The sequence below is a fragment of the Pelodiscus sinensis genome, chromosome 7 (genome assembly GCF_049634645.1).
Source record: "Pelodiscus sinensis isolate JC-2024 chromosome 7, ASM4963464v1, whole genome shotgun sequence".
In the NCBI taxonomy this organism is placed as follows: domain Eukaryota; kingdom Metazoa; phylum Chordata; order Testudines; family Trionychidae; genus Pelodiscus; species Pelodiscus sinensis.
In genome coordinates this window covers 4,763,626-4,788,250 of record NC_134717.1, presented here as the reverse complement: position 1 = coordinate 4,788,250, position 24,625 = coordinate 4,763,626, and the positions used below count along the sequence as shown (strand labels likewise).

General features: G+C 42.2%; 1 protein-coding gene across 1 annotated transcript in view; it reads left to right on the top strand.

The window, feature by feature from the left end:
- CNTNAP5 (contactin associated protein family member 5) overlaps nt 1–24,625 on the top strand; it is a 461,788-nt gene that overhangs the window by 341,143 nt on the left and 96,020 nt on the right. The gene's annotated exons all lie outside the window — the stretch shown is intronic.

Genomic DNA, 24,625 nt, shown 5'->3' with positions numbered 1-24,625 from the left:
AAATTCCTAACTGTCAGGGTGGTCAAATATTGGAATAAATTGCCACGGGAGGTGGTGGAATCTCCCTCTCTGGAGATATTTAAGAACAGGTTAGATAGACATCTGTCAGGGATGGTGTAGACGGAGCGTGGTCCTGCCTTGAGGGCGGGGGGCTGGACTCGATGACCTCTCGAGGTCCCTTCCAGTCCTATTATTCTATGATTCTATGATTCTAAGGGAGAGGAGGGGGCGCTGGTGTCAGGGTGCCACTTCTCTCGCCCTGTAGTCTATCTCCACAGAACGGAGGAGGGGAGTACAAGAGGGCTTGGAGTAGAGGGAGTGTTCTGGCTGCTTTTGAGAGCGGTGCAGGGCCAGGACAGGGGTGAGCCTGCCTTAGCCCCACTGCCCCACCACCCAGGAGCCATCTGAAGTAAGCAGTGCCCAGCTGGCGCCAGCTCCAGTCCTTTGCCCCAGTGATGAACCCCCCTTCTACACCTCAAGCTCCTCAAGAGAGTGGAAGGGGAGCCCTCAAAGTACATGTTTAAATGAAATGGGAGCAGGGATTCAGATCCTTTCACTGACCCATTTCCCTGGGCTAGTGTATAAACCAGGAAAGTTCCCCACAACAATGGGACCATTCACCTGCAAACATTTGCACAGGCAAGGAGAAATGATTAATGAAGAGGCAAGGCAGGGTATCACCAGGCCCTCTGAATGGTTCTGCAACTAGGTTGATACAAAGTTGGTGCAGCTACTCTGGATCTAGTAGCATTACTAGTCTTAGGACAGGCCTAAACTAGATCCAGATGGTTGGCTTAAGGTACACAACTCCCTTAATGTAAATATCATAGCTGGAATCGACATACCTTCAGCCGAGCTTGATCCTGTCTTCACAGTGGGAAGTCAATGGGAGCAAAAGCCCCCATCAGCGTCCCTTACTCCTTGTGTCTGAGAGGGGTACTGGCACTGACCAGAGACACCTTCAGCATTCGATTTAGCAAGTCTTTACTAGACCCGCTAAATTGAATACCAGAAGATCGATCTCTAGCATGGTAAGTATAGACTTGGCCTCAGAGTTTTTCTTTCTGCTTTTATTTTCTTTAACGTAGTTTAGGAACACACATTCTGTAAGGTTCTTAATCAGTCACCCCTAGTGAACAAGCAAAAATGATACTATGAGTTATACTCTTGTTGTTAAGAAATGTGTGTTATAAATGTGCTCAACGTGCCATTGTAATTATTGGAGATTTTTTATATTATATATAATATATATGTATTTGTGAGACATGCTGTCCCATGGTGTTCACCATTTGAAAGCCATTTCCTGCTCTATGCATGCCAAGAAGGAATATTTTGTATTGTACTCACAGGGAACTTACTCTTTTAAAGTCCATCCTTAAAGCATCCCACATTCATAAGGTTTTGGGGGAACAAATTCTACAGTAAATTCAGTTGGAGTAAATGTATTTACAAACTGTGAACGTGGGACATTTTCACAGAAATGCAGGAGGATTTCACTATATCTACCACTCTGAAAATATATCTGATTGGTCCCACCTACACAACCAGGGCATGGATTGTCTATCCAATCTCTTCTCTCTGGGAGACTTGTTGTGCAGAAAAGCCTGGTCTATGTTAGACCAGGGAGGTCAGCTTTTATGTAGCTGGATGTACGTCAACCAGCTACATAAAATGTGTACCTGCATTTGGCTTACCTTAAGCCAAGCCGCTGAGGCATCCATGCTGCAGAAGGCCAATGGGAGGAGGGGCTCTCACCGGCTTCCAGTACTCCTTGCAAAAGGAGGACTACCAGACACCGGTGGGGGCTGCCCTTAGTGTTTGATTTGGGGGTGCACATTAGACCCACTAAATCATAATCTAGAAGATGGACCTTTGGAGGGTTGATTTTCTCAGTAATGTAGACCTGCTTCAAGAGAATACGTCAGCACAGCTTTTGGTGGTGGAAGTATAAGGTACCCTAACAATGGTCCAGTAAATGGCCTTTTCTCACATAGCCATGGGACCAGTTTGTTTCATTGTCTGACTTTGGGATAGTGGCTGTTTTGACCTGGTGGTTTTGGTGATTACTCCCTTAGATAGAGGGGAAGACTGTTTGGATATGTCTCTGGAGAAATTCAGAAACAAGTCAGGAGGCTTTTGGTGGAAGATCTTTCACTGGCCACATTCTCCTTTGCTTGAAGGGAAGTTTAATGTGCAAAATGGCTTTTTTAAAATTATTTTTAAACATGTATTGATCTTTCATTTCATCAGTCTAGTTCTGTCCCCAACTCAGCTGGCCCAGAGGAGATGATCTATTTTGAGATGAACTTTCTCTTTGGAAGTAGATGAGTGTTGCTGCTACCTTAAGTTGGCACATTTTTTTTGTTTTATTCCCAATCACGCAGTTGAAACCTGGAGAGATGAAGTCACTTAAGACTTCACACAGAGAATCCCTGATAGAGACTGGAATACACAACGCATCATCTTATTTTTGTCCTGTACCTTAGCCAGAAGACCACCATCCTTCTATGAGTAACAAATCATGTTGCTTGAAATACCATTTCATACCGACCTAGCCATCGGATTAAAATGATGACACAAGCTGTGCCATAGAACAACATAGTCTCCTGACATATGGTGACCTTAAGTGTGAATTATCAACACACTAAACCTGCACATCTAGGGAGTAACATGCTCTTTCAGCATATTGTGACTTTACACAGACAACAGTAACCTTAGCTTTCCTTCTTTGACTTTGCAAGGAGTGGTAATGGCCAGGGGAAATCCCTCGGGGCTGCAGTTTTTTAAGATGTGTTGGGAGAAGGCGGCTAATTTGTCAGGTATCTTAGTTTAAGTGTTTAAATTTAATAGTGACATTTCATGGCCTTTGAGTTTACCTGCTTTATTTGCTCGAAAGGAACAGTTCAGCAGAATTTTGGAAGGTGTTGTGGAATTGTCTATTTAATGAGGCATTCAGCAGGCCTGCTTCTGCACCTAGTGAAGTCAATGTCAAGACTCATGCTGACTTTAATCAGAGAAGGACTGGCGAGCTATCTAACTTTTTTTAAAAAAAAAAAAAAAAAAGCATTTGAGAGGGGAAATAAAATCAACACCCTTTTCTTCATATAATGAGCTGTTAAAACATATGACTAAGTACAGAGTCAGAAAGGAAACTGAAACGTAAATTAAATGTGTTTATTTGATACTTATATTCATCCAGAATATTTCTAGAATCATTCCTCAACACAATTGTGCAGCAGCTCTCTTTTCCCTGCTGGTGCTGTTAGGGTTGTGAGCAAGGCTTGATAAAGTGTAAGCAAGACCTAAAATGCTTACTAGTTTATGGATGTGTTTGCACGTGTGAATGTACATAGTGAGGTTAGATGGGCCAGTGGTTTGAGACCTCTGTCTTTTATTTAAAGTTAAAGCTGTCTACTTAAAATTGCTTAAACTCCTAATTGCAATTATATTATCGAAACTTTCACCCCCCTCACTTCAAAAGTCCATTTGTCCTCATTGGGGCCTTTGATTAACTTATCATTGGTCATGTTACTTGAAAGGTGAGTTCCCAATCAAGAGTCTGGGATTTATCCAGTCATTGGTACTTCTCAGTTTACCACTAGTAGGCAACAGAAGGAAGCGGTTTTTTGGGGGGAGGGTGTAACTTGGGAACCGCTTGGTCCAATGATCCCCAATGTCCACTGTTTTCAGTACCCCACATGCCCATGAGGTACACCAAATTCCATAATAATCTGATTAACTGTTGGAATTTTAGAGCCAGAATCAAGCTCTAATACATATAACATGATGGGAATGGAAACTCTTTAACTTTTTTTTTTTTGGCTTGATGAATGCTCAGTGTAAAAATCTACACGTTCATGAACAATGGTGCAAGGGGAATAAGTTTGCTATAAGTTTGACACCCCCTCCTGCTCCTCCCCACTCCATCCCATGTTTCCTGGGGAAGGCTGAGGGGTAGGTAGTACAGCAGCTGACAGTTCCGGTGCTGACTCTGCTCTGCTCCTGTCATCAGGGAGAGAAGCAGAAGCCTCCACCCCCCCACCTTTTCATGGAAATGCGTCTCCTCCAGCCCCATAGAGCAGCCTCCCTGTCGGAAGATAGGGCTGGGGGTTCTGCTCCTTTTTCTGGCTGCTCATCCAGCTGCTCACCTCTCTGAGCTCTCACCCCGGCCCTATTCTCCTGTGGGGCTGCATGCAGCTCAGAGGAGGGGCTCCTTGGGACAGTGTCTTTCTGGTATGCCATACCAGCTAGAAATGTCTTGCTGGCCTACTTGCACAGCTGTTCTTAAACATTCTAAATACACATGTTCTCAGATCAGGCCCCCCAAAGATGTAGCGAGCGTCAGCCATTCTCTTGGGTTCAACCCAAGCGATGGAGACTTTATCGACCCACTTCACATTGTTCCCAAAACTTTTGCATACCACAGCAGGGGTGACTTAACTGTTTCTGTCTAATCGGTGTCAGGAATAAATCAATGGGGAGACAGCTCCTCTAGCTGACAAATGATTGACACAAACCAGAGAGTTTTTACCTACAGCGACTTTTTATTAGGTCCCAAGCATACAACATATATGCTTATGTAACCTGCACACCTAATGTGGTTCACTGTCCCGTGGAGTGACACTTAGACCACTTGCAACAAGAAATAAGAACAAAGGAGCTCTACAGCCTAAGCTGGGAGCCAGCTGGCTTTATACCTCAAGCTTGAGAGGCTCCTACACTAAGTTCCAAAGGTCCCAGGTTCAAATCTGCCTTGTGGTGGTTACTCTACAGGTTAGGTTCAGAGCACCCGGAACAGTTAGTTGTAGTCTCAGATAGTTTCAAGTGATCGCTAGGTGGGCTCCCAAGGGTCAGTACAGCTAATGGGGGGGTTTAGGTGTCAGTGCCTTGCCCAAAAGACAAATTCCCTTGGACTGGTCTGAGGTGCTCACTTTTACTTTTCTTTTATAGCTCGCACAAAAAGCTTAAATCATACAAATGCCTACTAGGTTACCATAGTAACCCCTACCAGGTCAACAAGTCTCCTGAGTGAAACAAATTGCTCATTATCTCTTATCAGCAAAGCATTTCTTGTATTTCTAGTCATAACAATAATACAACGCAAGTGTCAGGGGTGCTGAAAGTGAAGGCTGCTATCCACTCACTCTCTCCCATTCTCATGGTGTCTTACCTCCTTTCCTCTCCTCTCACTCTGATGAGCAAAGCTGCATTTGCAGCAATTTGGTCTTGCTGCAAATAATCCTGGAAGATAATTAACCTCAGCAATTATTCCTAGCCAGGTGGTGGTCTGCTTTTAATCAGTGGTGGCTAAACGCAACAAAAATGGCTATAATGTAGCTTGGTCAAATTCTGGGGTTATCACATCAATCGTTTGCTCTTGAGCTCTGTGGAAAAAAGAAAACCACGAAGAACATTTTATTCCCTCAAATGGCTATTTGGGGTGGGGAGGGCTTACTTCCCCAGAAGTCCACTCTCAAATTGTTCCCAAGGCAAAGCACATTTGAAAGCAATCCAGCTAAGCATGTTGACTATAGCGGGCTGAGAGAGGACGACATATAAACAGATGTCCTGACACAACCTTAATTATCGTGGTACTCCCCCAGCACTACGATGAGGAGATTTATTTCTTGGTTTTATGTCCCCTAATTAAATAAACTGTCCAAGTTCTGTTTGCATTTGCTGAAACCTTCGAATACAAAGAAAAGTAGAATCTACAGAAATGTGTGTTAACATACTGTTAGTTTGACTGAGTGGCAAAATCGTGTGAGCGCAATATTCTAAATGGGTTTTATGCCATCCATACTTTCTCCTGCCCCCTTCCAAAGGGGAGAATTGTGTGTGCATGTAGTGAGCAGGGCTGGCTTCTCACTGACCTGGAGGAGGAAGAACCTCTCTCTGAGTCCGGGTGAGCTGAGATGGAGTCTGCCCCTTTAAGTCCACAGAGGCCTAGGGGTGGGGTAGGAAGTATAAAAACTGAGCCCAGAAGCTCTGTAGGGGCCCAGTCACTGGAGGAGCAGAGGCCTAGCCCAGCCCAAACTCTCACGCCAGGAGGACACTGAGGATCTGGCCGAGGCTGACGACTGGCCCGGGCCACCGGGCCCAGGCATTGAAGAGAAGACCCTTTTCTTCCTACCCCCAAAAGTGGACTATATAGACCCTGTGACCCACCGCTGCCAGGGAGCCAGGTGCAGACTATGGGGGAGCCTGTAAATAGCCCAGGGGAAGCAGAGGATGGTCAGGTGGACCTGATAGACCTGTGATTTGTGTCAGCATGGTTCGGAGCGGATTCCCTGCTGATCCCAGTGGCCACCAAGGCTGCTACTGCTGGGGCCCTGGGCCGGGATGTGGTGGAGTCGGAAGGGCCCTACTTGTGCTGGGAAAACTTTGCTTGCATGGGCTGCCATTAACTTTGCAAACTGTTTGTTTGCCCGCCCCACCCTGACCCAGGGCCTGGGCTAAAACTGACTCTTGGAATTGTTTGCTTGCCTGCCCTTCCCTAAACCAGGGTCAGGGCTGTTTTGATATTCAGGTTGGTGGGGGCATTGCAGCCTGCCCCTCCCTCAGGCCCCACTGTCTTAAAGGGGCCACCAGACTAATAAGTATAGGCCTGAGCACCAGTCAGGCACCCAGGGTTGAGTGAGACCACTTACTATAGAGTGTTGTGTTGGTTAGGATGGTCTGTAATTCAGTCATGACTTGCACAGTCTTCAGCTGGCCACTGAGAAAACTCTGTCTCCTGATCGGACAAATTTTATCTTATGGTGGAAAGTCCCAGGAGCAGAGTTGCTGGCCCCAATCTGCACCCCAGAACTTCATGTTATATTTCTGATATGCTGGGTCCAGGCCATTGATTGATTTGATGATAAAGTCCAGATCCTTGTTGCTTCCATAGTGTGTGGAAAGTCCATGTAGCCAGCGAAGGACAAGTCTGACGTCCGTGTGCTAGCCCGTGTTGCTAAGGAGATGCACTGGAGCAATCTGTACTAGATGGAGTTTTCTATGGGCTAAAGGCTTCATGGCCAGATGTAGCCTATTGCTGTAGTCTGGCCAAGAGATGACAAAAGCACGAATAGCTGAGACCGGTTAATCATCTGCTGTCATGGCATGAAGTTTCCTAACTGGAGATGCTAGAAAGCATTACTCATTGACACTGCCATGACTTTCAGAGGACGCTATGAAACAAGTATAGGAAGGAACAATCAGTTTCCCACATACAGAATGGGAAGTGATTGTCTAGGAAGGAGTAGTGCTGAAAGGGATCTGCGGGTCATAGTGGACCACAAGCTAAACATGAGTCAACAGTATGACACTGTCACAAAAAAATAGCAAACATGATTCTGGGAAGCATTAACAGGAGTGCTGTGAGCAAGACTTGAGAAGTCATTCTTCCGCTCTACTCTGCACTGATTAGGCCTCAGTTGGAGTATTGCATTCAGTTCTGGGCACCACATTTCAAGAAAGATGTGGAGAAATTGGAGAAGGTCCAGAGAAAAGCAACAAAAATTATGAAAGGTCTAGAAATCTATGAGCTATGAGGAAAGACTGAAGGAATTGGGCTTGTTTAGTTTGGAAAAGAGAAGACTGAGAGGGGACATGGTAGCGGTTTTCCTGTATCTAAGAGGGTGTCACAGGGAGGAGGGAGTAAAAATTGTTCTCCTTGGCCTCTTATGATAGGACGAGAAGCAATGGGCTTAAATTGCAGCAATGGAGGTTTAGGTTGGACATTAGGAAAAGATTCCTAACTGTCAGAGTTGTTAAACAGTGCAATAAATTGCCTGGGGAGGTTGCGGAATCGCCATCACTGGAGATATTTAAGAGCAGGTTGGATAGACATCTATCAAGGATGATCTAGATGGTGCTTGGTCCTACAGGGAGGGCAGGGGACTGGACTTGATGATCTCTCGAGGTCCCTTCCAGTTCTAGTATTCTATGATTCTATGATTCTACAAGTAGCACCTTACTACATTATGTATGCTAGCTCAGCTTTGCCGGAAAAAAGCGCCAGTCTAGATGTTGATCTTTCGGAAAATAAAGCCTTTTCCGAAAGATCCCTTATCCCTCTTAAAATAAGGGATAAGGGATCTTTCGGAAAAGGCTTTATTTTCCGAAAGATCCGCGTCTAGATTGGCGCTTTTTTCCGGCAAAGCTCTGTGCCGAAAAAAAGCGGCAGCCATTTTTATGCTAATGAAGCAGGGGAGATTTAAATCCCCGCTTCATTAGCAATTGCGATACATCTAATTTGCATCCCTTTTACGAAAAAGGGATGCAATCGAGACGTAGCCCAGGAGTAAGAGTGGCAAAATGTGGCTTCACTTTGAATGTATATGGTATCGTAACCATTCTGTAGTTATTTGGGGCTCTGTATTTCTCAATCCATTGCATGCTATGCCCTTTCCAAACATCATTGTAAGAGGGGGGATAGAAACCAGATTCTCGTACTGGCGCTGAAAAACAGGCCCTTACCTACATGGTTGAAATGAGAACCTTGGTTAAGGGCATAGGACCAAGGCCCCATACCTGTGCAAGTCCCCTTCCATTCAATACAGGGAACCAGAGTGCATATATACACATGCTTCTTTTCATTGTAATAGATATAGGATCCCAAGACCTTTTATGTGGTTTAAAAAAAATAACGCATTAGGAAACCGGGTAAAAAAAATAGTTCAAGGTTAATTAAGATGCTCCCTAAAGAAGACAGATTATTTTCATCCTGACCTTTAAAATTTGTCAGCGTGTATCAATGGGAGTCGTTTGAGCAAACTATCCTACCAGTTTTCTCATTTATAATCTCTTGGGTTTTTTTTCCTCCTTATATGCTGGCTTATAGCCAGTTCATTTCATGGAGTTGCTTATACATATGTTCTGCTACAGCTGCATTTTTCTAAACGGCCCAGTCTCACAGCACTCCTGCATTCCCGTAGATGACAAATGATGTCCCTGCTGCTTAGATCAAAGGAGATCTAATTACACTCTGAGCAGAGGACAACTGAGCCAGCTCTGTGCTCTAGCTTGTGTATGTCTTTATGTTGAAATTGACTGCATTTCTGTATTGTTGCGGAGTTCCCTCTTCCACTATGTGGAACATTAACTACTGATTTTAATTGCTGAACCCATTCTGCCTCCATGAATTTCAGTGTTGCACCAGTAATTATGTAATTAGTTGCCCTTTAATGTATTTTTAACATTTTCAACTATGAAGAAATTCACTTAGAAGTACAGGTTGAACCTCTCTAGGTTAATAGTCTATGGTCCGGCAGCATCCGTGGTCCGGCGTGATTTTAGTTAGTTGGATGTCCACTTATCATGGACACAGCCAAGTTTTCCATGGTCACATAAAGTTTGTTTACAGCAGTGGTCTCCAACGTTTTTACACCCAAGATCACTTTTTAAGTCTCAGAACAGGCGAAGATCTACCGCCCCGTCCCTTCCTTGAAGCCCCGCCCTCTCTATTGTCCTGTCCATCACTTGCTATCCCCAGCCCTTATACACTCTGTTAAACAGTTTTTTTAAATTATGCAATATATAAAGTTAAAATCACATGTTTATAGTTATGAAATAAATGGTGTTTTTAATTCATGCTATTTAAATGTCAAATGAAGCATTTACAATTATACATTCTGTTCTCTGCTATTTTGTAAAGCTAAAATCAAGTATTGATAATTATATATTTTTTCTTCCAATAACAAAGTCTCAGTGTGACACCTGTGACTGAACAGTATCTGCCAGTGTCTTGAAGTCTGGGTTGTAGTCTGAGATTGCTAGTCGTATACAGTCCATCAGATGGGCATCTGTGATCCTGTGCTCAGCCTGGGAAGCTTGCTTCAGCACAGCTGGAGCTAGACGCAGCCTCCCTGGGCTGAGCTCAGGGCAGCCGGGCTGGAGGGAATAGAAGTGGCTGCCCGGCCAGCTGGCCATGGAGCTCAGCCAGGGTGCACCAAGCTCCATGTGGGCAAGCACAGAGGAGAAGCCGCCGATCAGCTGGTGCATGGGGCAGCCTCTTTCAGCTGAAAGCCACAGTCAGCTTGCTGGAGTGTTTCAGCCCTCCCGACCTCCCAGCTCCCACCATTCCTCGCAGCTACTCACCTGTGTTGTTGCTCGGCGAGTAGCTGCTCCTCAAATGAGGAAATCTAATGTAAATATACTGTGCAGGCGCGCAGTTCAGAGAGGGCTCAAGAGCTACTCTTAGAGCCCCTGAGATCTACCGGTAGATCGCGATCTACTGGTTGGTGACCACGGGTTTACAGCCACCAGTCTTGGTGCTCAGTGTTCTGTGCTGTTATTTAGCTCTAATTTACTCCTCAATATCTTCTAACATCCCAGTAAACAGTGCAAGTGTTGATAATGCTGTCTGACAATATTCACCATCTGTAGTACAACAAATTCTCTGGTTCAGAACTGGTCAGGTCCAAAGAGTGCCAGATTACGGAGGTTCACCCTGCATTAATGTGTCTGGGGACCAGTAAAATGTGGCTTTATTAGCTATATTAGGGGAAGCTTGTATGCACCTAGATGACTGATTCTACACCCACCTTGCTGAATGTTACCTCCAGATGGGTGTGGTGCCTACAGTGCTCAGACAGTTTGGCATGTTTCAGCAGATTGGCGTATTCTAGCAGCACAGTCACACCTTAAATCCCATTTAAATGGCCCCTGGGCAGACTGTCTGCATTGGGAGTGTGGCAGAGACTTGGGGGAGTGGCCAAGGAGTCCATATGCATTGCTCATCCCCTGCTGCCCTATTGGTCCTCAGTGTTCACTGCTGGATACTGAAGGATAAAGCAACCTTCAGGCTGCTCAGTTGGGCTAGTGACTAGCCAGCAGCTGGTGGCCCCCAGGGGAGAGCAAAGGGAGCTTAAAGCCATCTTTGCACAGAGCACAGTGTGGGTTCAGTGGTGAGTCGAGCCCCCTACCATACTGCGGAAATGTTAGCCAAGTTTGGCCATTGTCATCTTCAATTATATTCATTGTTCTTCCGAATCTAACACATTTGGAGAATTCCCATCAGTCTCCCAGAAATGAATCTACCGTGGCTTTCCAGTATGGCTTCCTTACTAGCTAGGTTGTGAGTAACCCAGTACAGGAAAGCAATGGAGGGAGAGGGGACATCAGAACTTCTGTCTTTTTTCCAACCCTCTTCCCCTTTTTGCTCTTGCACAGGAATTAGTTATAAACCCCAGGCTTTAGTTCCCGGTTCATCTAGATTGGCCCCAAATAGCAAGAACTACTGCAGTAGCATTTCTGAATGGCACAGGTATGGCAAGAAGAGGACAGGGCCATGGAAGTGTTGGCTTGGCATGGGATGGGAGAGCACACAATTCATCTTCTCCGTTTCAGAATTATAGCAGCAGCTAGCCTAGCCTGTGCTGCTCTCTGGCGATCCCCAGAATATTGAGGTTCCAAAGCTGTGACCAGTTCTATGTGCTGCCAGCCTTTCCTATCCTGAGCAGTATCCACTTTACTTCCTATCCTGCTCTACCCCTGACCTGGCTTTATGGAAAGATCCTAATTTGTTACTAGCTAATTAGCCTCCAAGCTAGTGGTGATCAAAACCAGCTCAAATGAGGAGAGTCAATTCCAGAGTTCAGGTCATGCCCTGCAAGGACCCCTGACATTTGGAATTCCCTCCCCTCACCTTTATCTGAAAAATGCTTCAGCTCTGTGGACCTCCAGGCTATGCTGCAACTCTCATTTATTTCCCCAGACATTTCGGTTGGGCGGTAAGAGCTAAGAACAGAGCTGGGCACCAGGAGGGTTGGGATGGGTGCCTGGGGAACCATCCATCTTCTTCTTGGCTTCAAAGAGGTCACTGATTTTTTTTCATTCATATTCATAGACTTTAAGGTCAGAAGGGACCATTATGATCATCTAGTCTGACCCCCTGCACAGTGCAGGCCACAGAATCTCAACCACCCCTCTTAGAATAATCCTCTCACCTATATCAAAGATATTGAAGCATTCAAATACTTTGAAGGACCCAACATGCAGAGAGTCAAACATGGTTGGGAAGGACCCAACATGCAGAGGTGTTTTTTGCCTGCAGGGCTAGACTTGTGGCTTCAGCAAAGGCCTTTATGGTCCCAGCTAGGTACTCTTAAATGTTTTGAATACATCCAAATAAATAACTGAAATGGATTTTTAGATCTGATTATAATTTGCGACGTTTTAGAGGGGAAAATAACCGATTTTTCTCCTACCCAAAACCTGATCACTTGCACCAATTAATGTATTTGGTGAAAGTCTCATTGTCGCATCCTTGTTTCCCAAAGGTCTAGGCATCATGCCAATAACAGACGTGTCATACCTTCAAATTTTTTTGGCAGAACTTGTTTATTTCACTGGGGAATTTCTGCTTAAAATATATTACCCCACTGTAACCCGGTGAGACCTGTCATCCGCATCGCTTTCACGCCAGATTCCAATGTGATTTGTATATATAGTTTGCAGCATTATTGTGGCTCTGCTGGTCAACTTCCTTGTCTATTTATATATGTAATTCATCTACTGTTGCTAATATGTGTATTTATTCTTATTATGCCGGTTCAGCAATACAGTATATTTATCCAGGATATCTTTTGATTTCCAATGGGCCAGTCATTGCTCTGAGCTTCTCCGGTTATTGTCTTCCCGTTTTAGAACTCAAACGGTGGTTTTATTCTGAAAGGAGTGCCCCGTAGGAATGACATTGTCTCAATGATTTCCTGATCAGATTGGCTCAGTAAATAGATGTTTTCCAACGGCTAACTCAGCAAAATAAGCCTGGGAACTGAAAGTCAGCGTGTGTTTTTGCTGGCTCATAAACCAACATTAATAATAAAGACTCTGCATGCCACATTCCACCCTCAACTACCCCCGGTGCACAAGGCATTGTTTTTGAGTATCCAGCTAGGATAGAGTTAATAGTTTTTCCTACAATGCCCAAGACAGAAGAAACGCAAGTGCCTTCTTCCCTACCTGGGTTGGCTCTGCTGTGGTAGCAAGAAAAAAAAATGGAAGATAACCATACTTTTGTCATCACTATCAGAAGATAGACCTACAAATCAACACATGGAGCAGATCTGTTGAGGAAATCATTCCATTTTTTACAGTCATTTATCAGAGGAGGAGCAGAAAGGAGACTTATTATTTGATCATGTAGATGCTCCAAAGGACTGGTGTAGGGTTGTTTCTCACTGTGCCCTGGTCTACTCTAGGGACTTATTTCGAAATACCCCCCCCCCCTTATTTTGAAATAATAACAGAAATGTCCACACTACCAAACATGCTATTTTGAAGTAATGGGCTGGCTATTTGAAAATCTGTAGTCCCACTTTCCTCGGGGAATAATGCTTATTTCAAAATAGCATTAATGTGTACACTACGCTGCTGCTATTTTGAAATAACTACTCCCTCCAGAGTAACTGGAGAGAACTACTCCCCAGTGCTTCCTGGGGCTCTAAGTTGAAGTAGCACATCCACAGTAACGAAGCCTGCCTCTCATTAACTTCGAGGCTTCCCTGTAGTGTGGACACGCTATTTTGATTTTGTTATTTCATTAGTTATTTCAAATTGAGGGTATGTCTACACAGCAAAGTTATTTCAAAATGACAGCAGTTATTTTGAAATAACTTTCCTAGCATCTACACAGCCATTCCGTTATTTCGAAATTAATTCAAAATAGTGGAGGGCTTATTTTGAAATTGGTAAACCTCATTCCACGAGGAATAGTGCCAATTTTGAAATTGCTATTTCGAAATAAGCACTGTGTAGATGCTTATTTCGAAATAGGGGGCCTCCAGCCCTTCCCAGGGTGCCCTGCTGACTGCCCTGGCCACAAGGTAACTTCTGACCTGATGCCCTGCCGGAACTGGTTCCAATGAGCCTTAATTGTGATTCAGCATCCACTCAGTGTGGACGCACTGTTTTGAAATAGAAAAATACTATTTCTAAATGCATTTTGTGTCTAGACGTGTTATTTTGAAATAAGCTATTTCAAATTAACTATTTTGAAATTAGATATTTCGAAATAACGCTGTAGTGTTGACATACCCGTAAGTTATTTCAAAATCATTTCCTAGGCTGTGTCCACACTCAGGGGTTCTTTCGAAAAAAGTACCCTTTTTTCGAAAGAACTTCCCCTGCATCCAGACTCAAGCCGCGTTCTTTCAAAATTATTTCGAAAGAACGCGGCTTTTCTTTCGATGGCGGTAGACCTCGTTTCACGAGGAAGAATGCCTTCCTTCGAAAGTTCCTCTTTCGAAAGAAGGCGTTCTTCAATGTAAAGAGGCCGTCTTCGAAAGAGAGCATCCAGACTCGCTGGGTGCTCTCTTTCGAAAAAGCGGATTTCCTCTATCGAAAGATCTGCCTGCAGTCTAGACGCGATCTTTCGAAAGAGGCTCTTTCGAAAGATGCTTTCGAAAGAGCCTCTTTCGAAAGAAGCCTGCAGTCTAGACACAGCCCTAGTGTAGACATGCCCCAAAGTGAGCAACAAGTCCACCTCAAGCCATGATCTCATAAACCAAAGCAGATCAGTGGAGAAAATCAAGGAATGTGTCCAGGAGCTTTCTCCACTAGGGGAGGGATAACCATTAGAATGCATTTCTTTCATTTTGGAATTAAAATTGAGTCAGGCTGCCATTTGCTCTCAAAATCCTATTGTCAGAAGATTTAAACTGGATCATTAGTTGGATAGAAGAACCTCAGAGAAAACCCAGGTGCTGCAGGAAGGGTTGGTGTTTAATGAAAGTGGCACCAGAAATGCATTAGGATGCAATGCTCTGCTAAAGTTGCTGGCTTTATATGAGATATAAACCCAAGACCCCAATCATTTATGGTAATCAATAAAGGACTATTCACATCCTATTTCTGTAGCCGTTGAGCAGTGTAGCTGAGCAGTACAGAACATGTATTAGTTAGACCTTGTATAGAACAAACAGCTAAAGGAGGGTAATGTAGTTAATACTGATCCCTATGGGTTTAAGGAAGATAATGTCAAGCTAACTTGTTATATATTTTTTGGATTAGACTATTAATTGAGTTTATATAGGTGGTAAGGTTGACATAATATACTTAGATTTCTTTAAGACATTTGACTTGGTGCCAGACAACATTTTGATTAAAACACTAGAACAATATAAAATCAACCCAGCACATATTGGATGAATTAAAAATCAGTTAACTAATAAGTGTCAAAATGTAATTGTTAATAGGGCATCTTCATCAAGTAAGTCTGTTTCCTGTGGGATCCTTATGCTATTTCACATCTTTTTATCAGTGACTTCGAAGAACACATAAAAGTAAACTGATGAAGCTGGCAGATTATGTAAAAATGGGGAGAATTGCGTACAATGAAGAGGATGATCTTGATCACTGGAGAGCGATCTTGATCACTGGATAGACTGGGTGCAAGCAAAATAAAAATGTTTCAATATGGTTACGTGTAAATATTTTCATCCAGGAATGAAGAACGTTGGCCATCCTTAGAATGAGGAACTCTATCCTAGGAAGCAGTGACTGGAGAAAATATTTGCTGGTAGTGTAGATAATTAGCTGAACATGAGACCCAGTGCGATGCAGTGGCCAAAAGAGCTAAGGAGATCCCGGAACACACAAACTGGGATCTCAAGTAGGAATACCAAGGTTATTTTACCTTTCTATTTGGCACTGGTATCACAGCTGCAATAACACTATTTCTAGTTCTGATGCCCAGAATTCAAGAAAGATGTTGATAAACTGGAGAGAGTTCAGAGCACACCCTAAGAATGATTGAAGTGTTAGAAAAGAAACCTGATAGTCAAGGAGCTCAGTCTATTTAGTTTAACAAAGAGATGGTTATGGCGTGACCCGATCAGTCTGTAAGCACCTACAAGGGGAAAAAATAGTTAATGGTGGACTCTTTATGCAAACAGGGAATGTTATAAAAACCATCCAGTGGCCAGAAGTTGAAGCTTGATAAAATCAATATTAAAATAAGGCATTTTTTTTAATCCAAGTAATTATGCATTGAAACAATTTAAATCAAGATTGGATTGTTTTTCTGATATGCTCCAAAGGTGATTTTGAGGAAGCTCTGTGGTCCACATTATGCAGGAGAGAGATCTCAATGGTCCCTTCTTCCACTGGAATCTAAGTATCTTGGAAAACCTTGCCCTCAAGGTTTCATACAACTTCTGTAACACACACAAGCTCCATGATCTATAGACAACAGCCCCCTTCATTCTTCAACCATGATTCAGTGCAAAGGATGAATCTGTTTGGGGACCAAACGAGGAAGGGATCCTAAGGAAAAATGATGTGATAATATGAAGACCATATCATAATGCACGTATACAAGGGACAGAGGGCATTCCAAGTTAGATAATTCCAGAATTAAGGCTACCGTGCAACTCTGAGTGCTTGACTTTGCCACCTTTGGCATTTGGTTTGGCTAGTTGTTGAATAAGCTGTTCAGACACAAACCTTGATTCTAAATATAGATTTCATGAACTTGGGATGGAAGAATGCCAAGCATTGTTACAGGCTGGGGGCCAACTGGCTAAGTAGCAGTTCTGCAGAAAAGGACCTGGGGATGACAGTGGATGAGAAGCTGGATATGGGTCAACAGGATGCCTTTGTAGCCAAGAAGGCTAATGGTATATTAGGTTGCATTAGGTGGAGTATTTCCAGCAGATCTAGAGAAGTGATTATTTCCCTTTATTCGGCACTGGTGAGGCCACATCTAGAGTATTGCGTCCAGTCCTGGAGCCCCCAGTAAAGAAAGGATGTGGATACATGGGAGAGGGTCCAGCAGAGGGCAACCAAAGTGATGAGGGGGCTGGTGCACATGACCTACGAGGAGCGGCTGAGGGATTTGGTCCTATTTAGTCTGCAGAAGAGAAGAGTGAGGGGGGATTTGATAGCAGTCTTTAACTTCCTGAAGGGAGGTTCCAAAGAGGATGGAGAGAGGCTGTTCACAGCAGTGATGGATGGCAGAGCAAGGAGCAATGGTCTCAAGTTACAGTGGGGGAGGTCTAAGTTGGATATTAGGAAAAACTATTTCACTAGGAGTGTGGTTCCCTAGGGAGGTGATGTAATCTCTATCCCTAGAGGTTTTTATGTCTCGGCTTGGCAAAGCCCTGGCTGGGTTGATTTAGTTGGGATTGGTCCTGCTTTGGGCATGAGGCTGGACTTGATGACCTCCTGAGGTCTCTTCCTGCTCTGTGATTCTATGAGTGAGCAAAAGACAGTCACTACCAGTATGTTGGGGGAAAAATGAAACGAGTGTTAAACCATGTTTCATGTGAAAACAGCATAGCATAAAGAAAATCAGCCAACTGGATTAGCTACTTGTTTAATACAAGTAGCACTTTCTGTTAAAGGGTGCCATCTTATTTTGATTATTTTTGTTTGTTCACTTGTTTAATTTTAGTAAGACCAGGTCTACACTGCAGGGTGAAGGTCGGCTTAAGGTACTCAACTCTAGCTATAACTTAAGCCATGCTTGGCGCCATCTCCACAGGAAGAAGATGGTGGGAGAAACACTCTCTTTGATGTCTCTTACTCCTCACAACAGTAAGGAGTAATGGTGCTGACAGGAGCACTTTCAGCATTTGATTTAGTGAGTCTTTACTAGACCCGCTAAATCGGACCATGGAAGATTTATCATCAGAGCATCAATCCTCCGGTAAATGGAGATATGGCCTAAGCTTTTCCAAGACAAGCACATCTCAGGCTTTACCAAGTGAACCAACCAATCATGAGGAAACAGGACCAGATAGATTCGCAGATGATAGAACTTCATTGAGTCAAGCTAACATCAGTAGAGCTATGTCAGTTTACAGGTATGGTAGGAGAATTTAAGAGACGTAAAAATGGGTCAACTACTGTGGATTCTCAAGTACTATATAGCAAAGCACATAATGGCTCACACACAAAAGACTAAAACCATTTCCCTTTGCATCATTAGTTGTTCTCCAAAATTTCTGCATTGTCATTTAAATTAACATAGATTTTTTTCATTAACACTATAGAGCTGGTTGAATTTTTTTCACTGAAAAAAGACCCTTTTAAAAACCACACAATTTTTACAACAAATTGTGAATACTAAAGAAAATTTGTTTTCCATGACATTTTCCCAATTTTATGGTAATTTTTACTAAAGTAATTTTCACACACAAACTTACTGAAAGTGGGGCTTTTGATAAATGAGATGTCAACAGCTATTTTGATTTTTAAAATATATTGGTGGAAAAATAACATGGAAAATGTAGCCAAAAAAAGGGGAAAAATTGGTCCATAGCAAATTTTATAAAACTGAAAGAACTATCAAATTGCAAAACCATTTGCAAAGTTGTTTCATGCTTTTTGAGCTGCTCTATATCACTGAAATTCACTAAACAGAATTTCCCTCAGGACTATAAGGCAATGCCACAAGCTGTGTGTAAAAAAATCATCACCAAGGAAAATCCTAAAGATACATGTGACCTGAGTCCTCAAGATCAAGCACCACTTTCACTGTTCTCAAGCTAATTCCTTTAGACAGTTTGGTTGGACTTTCACACTATCTCCATCGTTGGCAGTCTTGTCAGGCCACTGAAATGTTTGGCAATCATGTGCTTACTGTTCATATACCAGCATTCCTTGGTAAACACCCTTTGTAGTTTGTTTGCCTTCCATACTAATAATACGAAAAAACTGGGAAATGCACCAAGAACAAACCAGTGCTGATGGAGGTTAAGCTACAAATTTTCTTCTCATTGCTGTTTGATCTTGTCCCTTAATATGGATCAGCTGATAAAAAGACAATCAAAAACATCAATCTGTCACTCATGAATCTTACTCTTCTCCCAGATCTTACCATAGTACAATAGAAATTGGTTACCATGGTATTTTAAATATCAACCGCCCTAAGTCTGTTTCAGCTCTTTTCAGTCTATGTAATATTTGGGGTGTTGAGTGAGCCATTTGTAGCTACAGATATTGTGTGTTACAAATGGATAGCACAAACATATTTTAGATGTTTCTCTCTGTAGGCTAGCTCAGAATTGCCTTTGATTGCCTTCCCCAATTCTGAGATAATTTTTTTCCTATTTTCAGTGTCTCTCTTGATACTTGGATCTTTCTGTTTATGGAAGGGAAAATAGCAGCTTTAAGATATTCAGCCTTTTTTGGCCATTGTACTGTATGAAAAAATAAAATAATTATATTTAATTCAGTTAATTGCATCTTTATCATGGTTTGATTCTTTATAAGACAATTATGAGCAGAAAAATGGCCGGACAAAATTATTTCATTGTAGCAGGTTCCCAATATTTCAACAGACCACTAACAATACATTAGTTCTCTGAGTCAGTGAAAAAGATCTTTAATTGACAAATTCCTATTGACTTAGAAATCCTAGAAGCCTGCTAGTATTAGTGGTGTAGTTATTGAAGTCAGAAAATAGGTTTGAACAGCACAGAAGCTTAATGTGTGATCCAATTTATCTTGTTCTGTTTCCATCATTGGATTTTGCTTATAATAGCTAGAAAAGGCTCTGGGGAAAATGATGCAAACAAATCTTGACAATTTCTCTAAATATAATATTGTTATAAATATGTCTCCAGTTTAACTCTAGAAATGTAACCTTAACTAGTAATGTTAAGATCCTGCTCTCTATTCCAGTTCTCCACAGACTCACTCTGGATTTATTTCTGTGTAATAATTTTCTCCTAATGCCTTAGGAAACACAACTGTTTGGAAAGTTGCCTTCTGAATGATTACATGTGATAAGTGAACTTACAAGATAAATGTTTGTTGCACAGAAAAGCCTAAAGACTCAATGGGCCAGAAAAAAAAATCCACTGGTGTGACTCTCAAAATAAAACTGAGTGAGCAAATATCAATTTGTGCACCTATTTTAACATTTTCACATTTGGATTCTGTGCACTCACAATTTGGACAGGTGGGGGCTTGCAATACTCTCACTTGAAATGCCTAAACATTCATCCCAAGCCCATAAAAACTGGCTTTAAAAACATCTCATAAGCATAGCTGTCTAAATACTGGTTCTTATGTAAAATTTGAGTAAACCGAGGAGGACAAGAAGACTACATGGTCTTTAAAAGGACAATTTTTTTTCCTGTGAATTGCCTGTAGAACATGAGACACCTGCATGACCAACATTCCATAAGAGCCCCTTAAATGTGCAGATTGGGTAACAGTAAATTGATCTTCTTTCTATGCCACCAACCTCTTGTCATTTATCTTTTAGGCTATGTCTAGACTGCAAGCCTCTTTCGAAAGAGGCTTTTTCGAAAGATACTTTCGAAAAAGCTCCTTTCAAAAAAGAGCATCTAGACTGCACTCCCTTCTTTCGAAAAAGTGAGCCGCTTTTTCAGAAGAGAGCACCCAGGCAGTCTGGATGCTCTCTCCTTTGAAAAAGCCCTGTTGGCATTCAAGAACGCCTTTTTTCAAAAGAGCGCTTTCGAAAAAAGGCATTCTTCCTCGTGAAATGAGGAGTAGCACTGTCGAAAGAAAAGCCGCGTTCTTTTGATTTAATTTCGAAAGAACGTGGCTGTAGACTAGATGCAGGTGAAATTTTTTCGAAAAAAAGGCTACTTTTTTTGAAAAAACCCTGCAGTCTAGACACAGCCTTAGAGAAAATTACCAGGAAGCACGTCTTCATTGCTGGAGCACTGCTGCTGGCCTCTTGAGTTATGTCTACACTGCAATTAAAAACCTACAACTGGCCATCGTCTGCTGACTCAAACTTGCCGACACAGAGGGAGAGTTCCAGTCTTAGCCTGAATGTCTACACCACAATTAAACAGCCTCCTAGACAGAGTCAGTTGTCATGTCCAACCACAGGTGCCTATTTGCAGTGTAAACCTACTTTTGGAGGCCTGCACGCTCCAGCCTATTAGACAGTGGAATCTGGCTTGCTGCAAAATAGATTTGAGATGAAGAACACATTAGGCATCCACCCATTGATTTAAGTTCATTGTTGGCATTCAACTACACAATGCTTTGTTTTGGAGGAGTGCTTGCTGGTGAGGGAAAGAATAGTAACATAAATCAGACAGCTGTTTGTGGAGCCTCCTGGACAGTAAGAACACACAATATTACCTTTACTACCAATGCTTCACTGGAAATGTAATTGCTGCCTCTTTTAGAGGATTTGTTTAACTACACAAAGAGGGCCTTATGCAGCTTGTGAAGAAATATATTGGGGGAAATTAAATCTCCAGCGCTATCTGTGGTGTGGGCTGTTGTTTTTAAAATTTATTGACTCTTTCCAGTTGCTCTATTTCCCCACTAGAGCACCCGCATTGTCTATAAGAAGAATCCTAATGTGTCCATTATGAGTTGTTTGTCTATTACAACTTGAGGAAGAAATGTATAAACTCGAATGTATTTATTTGTACAATAGGCTCTTGTCGTCCTATTGTGGACAAAATAAATAACTGAGGGTATGTCTACACTACCCTCCTAGTTCGAACTAGCAGGGTAATGTAGGCATACCGCACTTGCAAATGAAGCCCGGGATTTGAATTTCCCGGGCTTCATTTGCATAAGCGGGGAGCCGCCATTTTTAAAACCCCGCTGGTTTGAACCCCGTGCAGTGCGGCTACATGGGGCACAAACTAGGTAGTTCGAATTAGGCTTCATTTCACGAGGAGTAACAGTAGTTTGTGCCCCGTGTAGCCGCGCTGCACAGGGTTCGAACCAGCGGGGTTTTAAAAATGGCAGCTCCCCGCTTATGCAAATGAAGCCCGGGAAATTCAAGTCCCGGGCTTCATTTGCAAGTGCGGTATGCCTACATTACCCCGCTAGTTCGAACTAGCGGGGTAGTGTAGACATACCCTGACACATTGAATGGTGGTACTTGATAAGGAGCGGGCTTTTATTCAGAGATATTTAAAATGGCATTCCTACTCCCTTATTTGCCCCAAGACCAAAAATTATCCCTGAGTTAGCGCCATTGACTTCAGAGACAGCAGCAAGAAATGTATTGTTGTTACACAATGAATAGTGAAGGAGGGAAGCCTATGATACAAATGACAATTTGATTGCTATTGACATTCAAGAATGAAGCTTGACATCTGCTGGCCAAATTCTGATCTCCATTCCGCTGCTTGCTACACCCTTGCAAGACAACTCCACTTGCAAGCCAACACCTCTGTTGCTATGGAAGCTGTGAATGAGGGTACTGATGTAACTAAGACCGTCATTATTATTACGACTAAGACATGCCATTATTATTGCTAACTATTTATATTTCTGGAATGTCTAGGACCCTGGTTTAGTTAAACAGAGAAATGAAATTTAAGCGCGTAGTTTCGTACTTTGCTGAGATGATGACTCTGCTGAATCAGAGCCTAGAATGGAATGGGTCTAATTTTCTCCAATGTTGCCATTGATTTCCATGGGACTACTGATCTTGAGAGAGGGTGGCATAATTGGGTTTTATAAAGACAATCCTAAAAAAAAAATATTAGATCATAGAGTCCATTCCCCTGGCAGTGTAAGACTCGTCCATACAGTGAATGTTTTATTCAGTCTAGTTTTAAATTACTCAAACTATAGTACTGCTACCTCTTTAGGGTCCGTATAAAAATGTTAGTTTAGCTCAATAAAATACATGCAGTAGGACATGAAAAAAACATTATAAAAATGTGCATTCTTACTACCCATGTATGGCTCCTTATCAGTATGTTATGCTTCAGTTTAATGACCCTGATAAGCAAGCTATAAAACCCAGATTGATTTTGATTAATGTATACTATTGTTGGCTGTTTGCTCAGAGGTTTTATTTTGTTTAAATATTGTTTTTTCCAGACCGAACACTTTTTTAATTAGATGAAATATTTCTATACAATGTCTATTTTGGTTGCTGGTAAAAGTATCCTTTTATTGGGCAAACATTCTTATGCCAAGGTTTCTCACGTAATTTCTCAGTACAGTGTTTGTGGACCTGTTTCATCTATCATAATGATTCACTTTTGTAACCCAATTTAGTTATTGTCTAGATTCTTGTTGAAAAGCAACAACAAAAAACCAAGATACAAAATGAAGCATGTTGATGATATAGGGTAAGACCTAAATTGAGAATACTCATTTTAGTAGGATACATCCATAAATTATTTTGCACTTTCATTTTTATAATGAGCACCAGCGAGCATTGGTCAAAGTCCATGGGTTCTAATTGATGATGTCATGAGAACTGTTGCTTTGTATTTTTCTCCGTGTATTACATTACACTTTTGTAAGGTTAGAGAGAAAACAAGTACGAGGTTTTTCTGTGCTGAGTTCATTTTATGCTCAACTTAATTATTCTCTAACACTCATTATTAACTATGATTATATTTCACATTTTAGAGTGAATTGCCTTTCATAATTAGGAATAGTCTATGAAAATATTTGCAAATGACAGAGATGAATAGACCAATATTCTTCCACGTTATCACTGGAGTTTGTTTATTTTTTTCCGGAGTTTCTAAGATTTAAAAAAAACCTTGATATGTCAATTTTGCTAAAATTTGTACCTACTTTTATTTGCAACTGATTAAATGTCTTGATGTAGAGATTAAGAAGATGATAACAAGTTGACTGTGTGGGAAGACAAAGTTAATCTTAGGAAATTAATAATCAGTTGATTTTAGGATGTCTGTGGTCTGGTTATTGACTCTCATGATTAATGCCTGAAACCTGATGTATTGCATTTAGAGCCCACTGAATTTAGCTCTCCTGTGGGTAAAAGATAATTGCACAGGGTGAAATTCAGCATAGAAGATCTTTTGTAGTTTTTCATGGGGCCTTGTATGGTGAATTTCTCCCCCAGTATATATATAATAAAAAGCTTGGTCCTGCTCCCATTGAACACTCAATAGGGTCCTTGCGTAAACTTTAAGTCCACAGCAAAATCTGAGTTCAATTCTTGGAGATTTGCAAACCAGGAGAACCCCTGAGTAACAATGATCATGACAAAAATGGCAGCTTAGAAAGAGGATTTGCAATATACCATGTAAGATTTTTGGTACTGGTGGTAGCGACAACCTAGTGCTTCATTAGAGTGGTACAATGCTGTATAGGGTGGGGAAATTATTTCCTGACTCCTCAAGAATAGCACAAACACTAGAGCCAGGCATTATCATGGTAATGCAGCTGAAAATGAAGGAAGCACTTGTAGGGGTTATTTGCAACTGGAACACCACACAACTTCTGAGAGACACTTGGAAGGAAAACATACGCTCGCTCCTCCATCTTTCTCTCCAAGCTGTAATTATGACCCTTGCATGTCCATTTCTTCTATTTGTGCTCAGTATCCACTAGGACAGACCAAACAGGAACACGGGAAAGCAAAAGGCATAGGAATAGTATGAATGATTATTGCTGTCTTATCAAGTGTCCCACCAGATGAAACTGAATCACACCTTCTGTCTCGCAGTTGCCTCTTGTGATATTTGCATCTAAGAGTGGGTCTGCACAGAAACTTTGTGCACTGGTTAGTCTAGTTTGAACCAGCTCGTGTGGATAAGGATAGCAGAGAAAACAGCATAGCTCAGGTTTTGTATGGATAGTACAAGCTTTGCATGAACCCTCAGTACATACATGGCTTGCTAGCTTGTGCTCTGCTGTCTTCACTGCTGCCATTACGTACATTCGGCCAGTTTACGGCTAGTCCATGCAC